General features: G+C 37.1%; 1 long non-coding RNA gene across 1 annotated transcript; it reads right to left on the bottom strand.

Annotated features, from left to right (window-relative positions):
* Positions 1–8,528: 8,528 nt before the first annotated feature.
* On the bottom strand, positions 8,529–10,837 carry LOC310897643. Its single transcript, XR_014582432.1, has 3 exons — positions 9,120–10,837; positions 8,921–8,987; positions 8,529–8,825 (listed from the first exon to the last, which is right to left on the bottom strand). It is a non-coding gene; the product is annotated as an uncharacterized lncRNA (long non-coding RNA).
* Between the last annotated feature and the right edge of the window lie 1,317 nt (positions 10,838–12,154).

The following is a 12,154-nucleotide window of genomic DNA, read 5'->3' as shown; positions in this document are numbered from 1 at the left end:
TAGAAAGGTGATTGTAGGGTTAGCGTTTCAAATGTGGAGAAGTTGAACTGATAAAGCAGTAGTAAAAACTGAACTTTAACTGCAAAGGCATGAAAAACAGCAAGATAATTTATTTTGCTTTCAGATCCTCCATATCCTGTCTTGTATGCTTACATAACTGATGTAGGAAAAAATTTAGACAGTAGTCCTGTTCTGTAGATTGAAAAAAAAAAATGATTAAGAAAAGAAGGATCCTTTCTAATTAGGTCTTACTTACAGGCTAAGTGAGAAAAGTGGTGTAGTACTTGTGCAATGTTGGATATATGCTCCAGTTAACCACAAGATAGATAATACTGATAATCTTGCCTAGATTAGAAGGAAAGGTTAACATACACACAATCAGGAGCACAATGAATTGCACACCTCTATTTCAGTTATAAACTAAAGTTACAGACGTGTAGAGATTTAGAGAAGTTTACATGCCTAAATCTCTACACAGCCTGTTCACATTCAGGTCAAATGTTCAGTCTTTCTGCAAACTGAATGAATTTCACTGAAGTGGTCTGCTTAATCTGAAGATGTGAATCAGGTCTGTAAATGCTGTTATTGCTCGGAAACTCATACGACTTTTTAGTCTTAGTCCTGTGCTCAAATCGGTAGCTCACTTATGTTATAAATATACATTAGCAATTTTTCATTTATTTATACAGGTATTGAACTAACCATACTATTTTAAAAAATGGAGTTTCATTTTATTTATTTTCTTCTCATCCTCTTCCTTTTTTTTTTTTTTGATGTTTACTGTCATTTCCCTGTTTTGCTAGTGTTTAATTCTCCAAGACAGTAAAGGAACAACATTCTAGTGTTGTTTTTCCCTCTGGAAAAAAGAAAAAAAAAGAAAAAAAAGAAAAAAAGAAAGTGTTATGATGAATAAAGATTGGAGTTTAATAAAATTCAGATAGTAATTCAAATAATTTCTACTTTATTTTCCTTTACTTTTTAATAATCAATCACAATGTGCTATTTACTAATTGCTTTTAAAATGTACATAGCTATTGATTTTAAAATTAGATGGGGCCTAAGTCTCCTGCTAAGATTATTTACAGGAACTTAAAGGAGCTATTCAACAGGAATAAGAGTGTTAGAAGCAGACCTTAAAGAATTAGAAGTTTCTCTTCAATTTTACTATCTAAAATTATCCATGTGTGACTTACTCATTTTGTTTTGTCAACATCAAACGTACTTCACAGAGAGAAAACTAACAGAAGTTATGAAATGTGATTAGAATGTGCTTCTTTACTCTTCACTTTGCATTATTACTGAACAGAAAACATTATTCGTCAATAATGTGGATCCAATTCAGCTTATTAATTCTATTAATTTTATTAAGTTGTGTATGTAGAACACATGACAAAAAGACTAAAGGCTTTAGGTCACTGTAGGATGGACAGGGAGACAGTAGGCATGTGGGTTACTTCTTTTCACGCTATGAGTAAGTCTCATATTGGTTGCTCTTTACGGGGTGTCTACATCTCAAGCCTAGCAGAGATCAGAATCTAGCACTCTGGCCAAAATTCTACTCAGCTGAGTTATGATCTTAGTAATAAAGAAAAGTATTATAACACAAATTACACCAATGAACATTTTTGGTAAATGCAATCACAATTCCCTGTGTTGTGTTTTTCTTTTTCAAAACATGATGCAAACATTAATTGTGACAACTCATTAGCAGAAAAAAACAAGCATGTCTAATCATTCCCTGCTGCTTATTTCAAGGCAGAAACTTTACTGTAGTTGCAGAGATGTGTGTTTTCAGCCTTGAAGTTACCCTTTCTGAAACAAAATTTGAGCTACTAACTTCTGTGAAGAAAAAACAAACAAACAAACAAACAAAAACACCTCTGCAGCTATTCATACAGTCTATGGACTCCATTTTGCCTCCAACCCTGGCCATTTAAAAACAGTTTATACCATTCCAGATAAATAATTATGATAAGACGTACTGGCTCTCAGAAGCTGCCCTGAAGACTTCCCATACACTAAAACAAATGTAAAATGAACAAAAGATGTATATATTATGATATGAAAATGAGTTCTTAGCATTAACCTCAGTAGTCATAAATGATCAATACATGCTTGGTAGTTAATATCCTATAGAAACATAAATGAACTGTATTTAAGATAAAAATAAATATATATGTGTGCATATATGTATATTCCTTTGAACTAAATACATTTGTTCTTTGGCCATCTTTTGCAGATTCTTTTTCATTAAATCTTTTCCTTTCAGTTTACAAAGAAAGAAAATTCTGTATGATTTCTTTAATACTATAGAGCTAAAGAAGCATTACTAAGAATGTTAATAAATGCTTTCATGAAAAGAAATAAACGTAGATTACTTTTGTATACTTGAGGAAAAATAATTTAATTCCAATAATAACTTGAATTTAAGATTAGAAAAAGAATTTTTTTCAGAGCCTTATCATCCCTTTAAAATTGCTTTTAAGCTTTTCTCTGTTTACTAGTGAATCAGAAACTACATCCTGAATTAAAATGATGCGATCTAAAAGTCATCTGCAAAAGCACCAGCTTTATTAACATTCTGATCTTTTCTCTTTAAAAAAATGCTCACACTGGAAATTCACAACATTATTTACCGTGTGTGTGAAAGGAACAGGTATGACATTATGTACTTGTAAGTATAGCATAACTTCTGAAAGAGTGATAGGACCCAAATCCTCTGCATTATTAGAACTGAACAAATTACAACTAACTCAGACCCTTTTATCTTTTCCATCTCTTCTGGACAAGCTTAAATCAACCTTGTGATTTTCAACCTCCTGGGAAAGTTTTTATAATCCAACCAGGTGTCACACAAGGAAATAGGATTCCTTCACGTTACGTTGTTGCCTGGTGCTGGAATTAGAAGATCATAGAATCATAGAAGATGCTCTGAGATTTATGATATTAATGAGAGAGTATTTTAACCCCATCTGGTATATAAAATGAGCTAGACCGCTCTCTTCAGGCAACACAATATCCTACAGCATAAATTCAACGTGAGATGAAGGTACAAGATAATGCCTTATCATTTTTGTTAATAAAAAAAAAAAGAGTCAAATTTAAGGAAAGGTGCATTGCATTGGTGTAAGGGGTACAGTTTAGTTTCCCATCCATTGACAGCTAATGCCATTTGAATGCTTTGTGGTAGTCACACATGGTCTGGCAGATGTTACTCAGGCCCTGCACTTCTCGAGCTGCAGCTGGAGGCCCATTAGGATAATCCAGAGTGCTTAGCATGAGGTATCTAGGTATCTATATATGAATCTCTGAACTGAGTCCTACGTTTCTGGCAATATTTTAGGATCAAGAAAATGGTAGAGACATTTGACAGTGGAGACAAAGTGAGATAGGGCTCCAAATTAAAGTTTCCAGTGTTCCAGTAGGTGACATGGGCAATGTAATGGATTTACCTTATTAAAAAAAAAAAAAAAGTTAGATATTAGGAAAATCTTTCTAATTGAAAAGGGAGTTATGAAGGAGAAAAGTCTTGTAAGCAGACTGTGGCATCTTGATGGGGATTTGCAGAATGTGGTTAGGCTGAGATTCAAATGATAAATGATGAGGAAAGAAGATGAGTTAGATGACCTCTGAAAATCTTTTCCACTCCAAAATTCTCATTGTTTTAACTTGCTTTTAAAACACATTTAAAATGAAATGTCAGCAGTTTATTGAATGATTATGGGGGTAGTCACATCTCCCTTTTTAAGTGTCTTCGATTCCGTATCATACCATGCATTTACAGAGCCAGGCAGACTCCCTTTGTAAACGGGGTCTGTTCGGGCCCCTGATGTCATTCTGTAAATAAATTTTTGTTGGCAGTGAAGACAAACTCATCTGAAAATTCCACGTAGTGCAGCAGCATTTCATCTATTTGTCATGTTTCTGTTTCAAAAAATATTTCTTCCCCTTGCAGTATAAGATTCATTGATAGCTTCTGAACATGTCAAGTAAAATTTTATTACTAGATATCTCCTTCACCTGCCAAATCAACAGTTGATTCCCACCTAGTGAGAGCAGTATGTGAAATATCTCATACTCTTAGCTATATAGAATCAACAAAGTCATACAGCCAATGGTCTACTGGTACCCATAGTTGGTGATGAGCAATTGGAACTCAGACCTGGATTTATGTTAATGGAAAAACATCACATCATGAGGCAGAATCAAATTAGGTAATAGAAGAACAAGCTATGCTGTGGCAGTAAACATATACCAGTAAAGAAAAAATCAGCAGTAAGCCAACAGATGAGTAGAAATTTGAAGTGTAAATGCATATTCATACTACTAATGATGATGGTGGTAATAATAATAATAATAAATAAATAAATATACCCCCAAAGCAAGAGAAGAAATGGGATGCGTAAGAGACAGGTTGCTGTGATATACAGAGCCAGGATACTACCTATAATAATGTATCAGTCATGCCAGCAAAGAAGAATAGAGAAAATCATAGTATTAGCAAGATGGCAGACTCTAAAGAGCTGAAGACAACAGTCAACCAATAGCCAAGTTAATAAATGCTATAAAAGGAAAATCCCCTGACGTCTTCAACCTTCCTGGAAGCAGAAATTAATTCTTCACAGTGAATATTTAATTGAATGCTCAAGCCAGCTAAGTAAAATTGTTGGAACCTAAACTGATGAGAGGGCCTGGGAAGGCAACAAAAAGTAAATGGATGATTCTTAACCTGTAGTATGTAGGTTGTTATTCAAAGAGAAAAGCATATTAACATAAGCTTTAAGAAAGATCATTTTAACCTTCTCTTTGGCATGAAACAATTTAATAAAGGTATATGTCAAAAGCAATCAAAGAACAGAAGAACATAACTTTACATGGAGTCCATAGATCACAGAATCACACAGAATCTGTCTGTTTTTCCTCCATAAAGTCTTGACTTGTACGAATGAAGGCTTTATTAGGAATAAGAAAACACCAAAGCTATATACGAAATAGTTGTTACTCTTTTATCTCCAACCTGTAAATACTGTGAAGATCTTATAAAAATACTTTTGTGCAACATGATCAGAAGAGAAAATACCCATGCCTAAACTCTTATACACAGAAAAATTATATATATGTATATATATGTATTTAAATACATACGTTTATGCTCATATTCTTACTGAAAAAAAATGTGGATATTGTTCTTGTAAGTATAAATAGACTGTAAAAACATAAAGGCACTACATAAATATAGCTTACTTAACTGCAGCCTTACTCAACAGCATGCAACTTTCTGTATATATTTGAAGAGCGACAAAATACAGTAGTTTAATTTTGCTGCAATTTTATTAACTGAGTGGATGTTCTCTGATGGCAGTTCCCAATTACACTGGTTAAGACCTGTGTCCATAATGACCTCATCTTTATGTACACCTAAGAAATACTTATCTGGAAAGCTCCATGTAACATGTCTGCACTTCATCTAATTGCTGTTAAGTGATTTAAGAGCACTGCTACTTCCTCCATCCACTCTGGCCCAGGATCACTCCTGTCCAGCAACTAAAACCCGGTTCAATACTTGGGGACCCAGAATCTCTACTCACACACAGGTCTTGTCAGTAGCTGACATGTAGTCCTTGCAACACGTACACATACCAGACAGAGAATGTGAATACACAGAAAGAGAATTAAGAAAAGATTTAATAAGAAAATGTAAGAAGATAAGATAGACTGCAGTGATGAGGCCAGACAAGCATAATAACCAGCACTGTTTCATACAATCAGCCCTTTTATACCATTTCTACCTCTTCCCCTTTTCCTCCCACTTCCTCCTCCAGCTCTCCTATCCCCCTGCACACCCCTCTTAGGTTTGAAGAGCTTTACAGTTTCATGTACACTCTCAGTCCAGAGACCCACTGGTTCATGGTCTTATCCAGGTTGATCTTCCTGGGATCAGTGCCTGTAGTTTTTCAATAGTCCATCAATTAGCTTGACTGGGAGGTTTGTTTCTTGTCAATGTCTCCATGTTTATTTGTCAGGTCTGTGTCTTTCTCTATATTTTGGTTTTTGGCTTGCTCATTTTCCCTTAATTTCCCAATCAACAATGTCCCTGATTAGATAAACCTTGCTGGAATAAACATTCTCACACTCTCACATGCCCATACCATTCAGTGTGACTGACCAAGTTTGGTCCCCATCACTGCCTTCCTTATCATTTGCCAGTCAGGTTTGTGTCACTTTATGTTCCTGTTTATGGCTTCCACCTTTTCTTATTATCCCTTGTTGCACTGAAAAAGGTCCTTGACCAGGCACCCTTAAAGGAGAAGACACTCTCCTTCCACACATCTTTACAATTGTCATGTTTCTTCCTCAAAGATAATGTGTTCCTCCTTGGTTATAGGATTTCTTGATAGCTCCTGAACAGCTGTTATGTAAAATTTTATTAGAAATCTGCTTTGTCTGCCAAATCAGCTATTCATTTTTGCCTCACAAGACTCCACGGCTTCTGTCAGTTTTTTGCCCTGCCACAGCTGGTCCCAATCTCAACTGAAAAATCACAGTTCTTAAATCATTCATGAGAGAGGGAGCAAAAAAAGGGTAACCTGCTTCTTGTATTACACACTTCAGACCTCGAGGATTTTCCTCTAGATTTTCTGTGAAGTTCATATTCCAAAGTTAATTTATTTTAAATCAGCCCTGTGTGACATGAGTATTCTGTTAGATGCCTGACAGCTGATGATAACAGCAGGAAAGCTTTCAGTCTCTGTCTCTTTCTAGTTAACACTGATCAAAAGTATAGTTACTACAAGTAACTATACATGATGAATAATTGAAGTAAATTATGTAACTGATATTTTTTGTTGATGAGCACACAAACCTGGATCCAATAAACAATGAGTGGAACAGAATATTGTGCCACAGATGTCTCATGTAATTTAAATATATGTGCTACATTGTAAAGTGACAGTACAGTGTTTTCTCACACCCTAGAAATTTAAGCCTGGATTACAGATTCTTTGCCTCTTTACCTGTTCTATAACAACTCTGATAATTGCCAAGAATCTCCTCCTCTTGGCAAATTACATCTCTCCTGAGTTGTAGAAAAAGAGGAACAACAAATTTGTTCTGTAGCTTATGCACAGGATTGCCCTTTGCTGACCTATTACTGCAAGGTTAGCTCATCATATTTTGATAAAGACCAGGAGTTAGTCACGTGGAATTATGCTTGCTCATGCCTAAAGCCAAGCCAAATCTTCCCACTGTGCTTTTAATTAATATTTTAATGGATGCTTTAATGCAGTAGAAATTCATCAAAGACCTAAATTTGATGTGAAAAACTCATCTGTATGCTGCTGTAGAAGTAAAGACGAGAGTGAGAATCTCCCTTTCATTTCTCGTCCTGTAATTTCTAGCAATTCAGTATGGTCTTATAATTAAAAATAGACCATGACCATAAAAATAATTCAAGGTGGAGAGAAGAAAACAGGATAGGCAAGAAATACTCCTATCACATACCATAAAGGAAACCAAACCAAACCAAAACAAAACACCACCACCACCAACAACAACAAACTTTGCCCTTTCCAGTCATTAATGACTTCTACTCACTAATCACCAACAATAAGTCAAACAAGGACAATCATACCTCCAGCATAAATCATTCAGTTCAAACAGTTCCTTTGACTTAGATTTCAGAAATTAGCACAAGGGATTTCATTTGATTAATTGTTCTTACATCATTAGTTAATTTTATATGTACATATTGTACCTTATGATGTAAATCCTAAATTTAACAACCCATTCCCTTATTTATTCACCCTCAAGAGTTCAAACACAGTTTAAGCTGCTAGAATTAAAGGCAAAAGTAATACTGTTAAGGAAGAAATACTGTCATATAGACCAATCTTAGCTGCGCTCATTCTGTCATTCTTTTCTTTCTCTTTCACAGACATAAAACAGCATAAGGCATTACAGTGGAAAAGATTATTAACAGAACATATAGTTTTCTATATGAATTGACTAATGCCAGGAAACTCAGAAATTAAATTTCTATTCAGATCTGCTTTCTGTCTTTTCTATCATCTCTTCATTCCAAATGCAATTTTGCCCCTTAGTACATTTAATGATATTAATGTTTAATAATTAACATTAATGATATTAATATTTAATGATATTATTTAATCTTGCTTACATGTTACAACACACTTATATGTCTCAAACCTTTAATAAGGCAGTGATGTCAGTCTTATTTATCTCTTAGATTTTTATCCAGCATACATAGAAACAATCATTTTTATCTGTGCTGTTAGTACTGATTTCTACGAAGAGTATTGTACATTTAAAAAAATGTTTTAAAAGGCAGTAAAAGATGATGTAATGATCAACAAGTATGTGTAAAATTAACATACATTTATTGTATGTTTCATAAGCATTAATAGGAATGTAAGTAAAAGGTTGGATATAATATTTTCCTGAAAATGTCACGTACACTTTGATGTGACGCGGCTCCTTCATCTTGACATACAATTTGAAGAAAATGGTATGTTAATTATGAAGGTATAGAGGGAATAGATAAATGCTGTCTTACAGAACTGAGGCAATTGCAAAATTCATGAAAATCTAGAATGATTAATCTAGATATAATGAATTATAGAACAGATACTTACTATATTGTGGATGTTTAAATTATCCCTCTTTCCAACATCTCGCTCCTTTTTACAACCTGCAGTACAACAAAAGCTCACTTTTTTTTTTTCAATCAAAGGTAAAAGGTGAAATCACTGCTCCTCCAGTTATGCTCCTCCAACTCTCAGGATTAGGCAGATCAAGTTTTATCTTTACTATTAAAGAATAAGGGAAAAAAAAAAGTATTAAATGCCTCTGCCTGTTCCTCATCCTTGTTTACTAGGTGATCATCTGCATGTGGTGGTTTTACCTTGCTGGGCAGCTAAACTCCACCACAACCACTCTCTCACTCCCCTTCTTTGAAGGAAGAAAGCATGCTGGAAACAGAAAAAAAAAAAAAAAGAAAACTCACAGGTTAAGTATAATTTAATTAAATGGAAAAGCAAGGGGGAAAAAACAAGCAAAGGCTGCATGGAAGCACAGAGAGAGATAGAAAAAATATTCTCTACCTCCCATCAACAAACAATGTTCAGCCATGTCCTGAGAAGCAGAGCCTCAATACACATATTGGATTGGGAGGTCAGAGGTCTTCATAATGAGAGCACACCCTGTCCTTCTCTTTGTGGTGCTTTTACTCAGGTGAGCAGCTGAGCTCCACCACAGCCGTTCTCTCACTCCCCATCCTCAAAGGCAAAGGGGGAGAAAATACGATACAAAGGGCTCAAGGGTTGAGATAAGGACAGGGACATTGCCCAACAATTATGATGGGCAAAACAGACTCAGAGTAGGGAGACAGTAAGATTTATTGCCTATTACTAGCAAGCTAGAGAAGTGAGAAACAAAGGAAAGAAACCAAAAACACCTTCCCCCCATACACTCTCTCCTATTTCCTTCCCCCAGACAGCGCAGGGAAATAAGGGAATGGGGGCTGCGGTCAGTCTATAGCACTTCATCTCTGCCACTCCTCCTCAATCACTGTCTTCCTCTGCTCCAGGTGGGGTCCCTCCCACAGGATGCCATTCTTCCTGAAGTGATCCTGCTGGGGCTGCCCACAAGCAGCAGCTCTTCAAGAACTGCTCCCACATGGCTCTGTACCACGGGGTCCATCCCCCAGGACCAAACTGCTCCAGCACGGGTCCCCCACGGGCGGCAGCTCCCCCCAGACCCCCTGCTCCTGCGTGGGCTCCTCTCCACGGGCTGCAGCTCCGGCCCGGGGCCTGCTCCTGCGGGGGCTCTCCATGGGCCGCAGCCTCCTCCAGGCCACATCCACCTGCTCCACCGGGGGCTCCTCCACGGGCTGCAGCGTGGAGATCTGCTCCATGTGGGACCCATGGGCTGCAGGGGGACAGCCTGCTCCACCAGGGGCCTCTCCACATGCCACAGGGGAACTTCTGCTCTGGCACCTGCTCTGGGAACCTCCTCCTCCTCCTGCACAGACCTTGGTGTCTGCAAGGTTGTTTCTCACTCTTCTTTCTCTCAGTTTTTGTAGCTCTCAGTCCAGCAGTTTTTTGTTTTGTTTTGTTTTTTCCTTCCTTTCTTAAATATGCTCTCACAGAGGTGCAAACATCGCTTATTGGCTCAGCTCTGGCCAGTGGCAAGGCCTTTATCTAACATAGGTCTACTTCTGGATTCTTCTCACAGAAGCCACCCCTATGGCCCCCTGCTACCAAAACCTTGCCACGTAAACCCACTACACCCTTTTCCTACCTTTTGTTGCTGAGTGTGACACCATACAGTATGGAATATCCCTTTGGACTGTTTAAGTCAGCTGCCCTGGCAATATCCCTTCCCCACTTCTTGCCCACCCCCAGCCTACAGGCTCTGGGGGGGATTGGAGGGAGTCTTGATGCTGTGTCAGCAATAGACAAAAAAATGGTGTGGTACCAATGCAGTTCTAGCTACAAGGGCAGAGCACAACACTACATAGGCCTGTTGTTGTTGTTGTCGTCTGACACCACACTGGCTAATGTCAACTCGAGCTTTGCCTTTTCTGGTTTTCTCCCTGCAGATGCAAACTGTAGCTCTGTACTCCTTCTGTGAAGCCACACCTTTCTTCCAGAGGTAATATATTTTCCTTTTCTGCCTTAGTTCCAGGCACAGCTCCCTGTCCATCCAGGTCGGTCTTCTCCCCCACTTGCTTGACTTGCAGTGCAATGGGATTGCTGGCTCCTGGGCTTTCAAAAGGAAAGCAGGGCTTCATCACGTGTAATTGTTACTTGAGAAGACAAACATCCTAACTTCTTTCCCCCAGCTTTTATTGCTGAGTGTGAAGTCATATGGTATGGAATATCCCTTTGTTCAGCTGGAGTCAGCTGTCCTGGCAGTGTCCCTTCCCACTTCTGCTGGTAGGACAGCCTGAGAAAGAGAGGAGGCACTGGTGTTGTGGAAGCACTGTTCAGCAACACATGGTGTTTTCAAGTTTCATTATGGTGTTATCAATGCTGTTTTGGTCAAAAATGGAAACATCACACCATACAAGCTACTGTTTAAAAAACAAACAAACAAAAAACACAAACAACAACAACAACAAAACCAACTCTCTACCAGTCAAAACCAGTAGAAGTTAGTACTCTACTATTAAGTTATTAAAGTTATTAAGTTGACAAATAGAAAACTGTGCCAACAAGATTGAAAATATCACACTGATGCTGCAGACCCTTTGTCAAGCTGTGTATTAACATAGTGTGAGGGGCATCATGAAGACACATCAAAAAACTTGTTACTAGAAGCTGAAGAAAATTTAGACTTCAGTGCTTGTATCTCACAAGGATATATGTAAAAGGTTGCTGTCAGCTCCTGCTTCAAATTAAATTAGGAAAAAAATCAGGCTTGTCTCCCACTGTTCCACTTACAGCACTGAATATCTGTAAGCATGAGTGCATCTTGTAAGTGTAGTCAGAAGCCATGGGAATTTAAAGGAATTTAAACCATGGGAATTTATGTTCTCACACAAACAGGCAAACAATAACTGACCGTCTGCCAGTAGCTGTACTTAAACTTCTTTCATTAAGTACAAGCTGTCTCTTCAACAATTTCAGTTATAAAAACCTTCATGTAGTTTTAATGAAGTGTTTTGGAGACCTGATTATACAGCATTTACAAATAATATTTGGTTCTTTCCCTCTGTTTTCCCTCATCATTGTGGGAGAAAGGCGCTACTTACTTGACTGTAGAAGGCCAATTAAATTAAGAATATTTTATATATATATAAATATTTATTTTTTATTATTTTTATTTTTTTACAATGCACACATATATTCACAGCACAGCTTTTATATTTTTCTTCATACTGATTCAAACTTAACTAAGACATTTACACATGGCATTCTCTGCAGAAATAGTAAGTGTTGTGAACAAAGTGTAAAACTTTAATCTGTTAAACTATGAGTATATAATTACTGCATCTAGGCTGTTCCCTTAAACATACACATAAATCATAGTAGGATGGGAATACAATATGTATTGTGGAGTAATAATGCAGATACTATACCAGAATTTTAGTATTAGCACAATTTACTCTGCTCTCCTATACCGCCTATAGTAG

The sequence above is a fragment of the Anser anser genome, assembly GCF_964211835.1.
Source record: "Anser anser genome assembly, chromosome: 3".
Lineage (NCBI taxonomy): Eukaryota > Metazoa > Chordata > Aves > Anseriformes > Anatidae > Anser > Anser anser.
The sequence above is the reverse complement of the archived record's forward strand: the minus strand, read 5'-3'. Positions and strand labels throughout refer to the sequence as shown.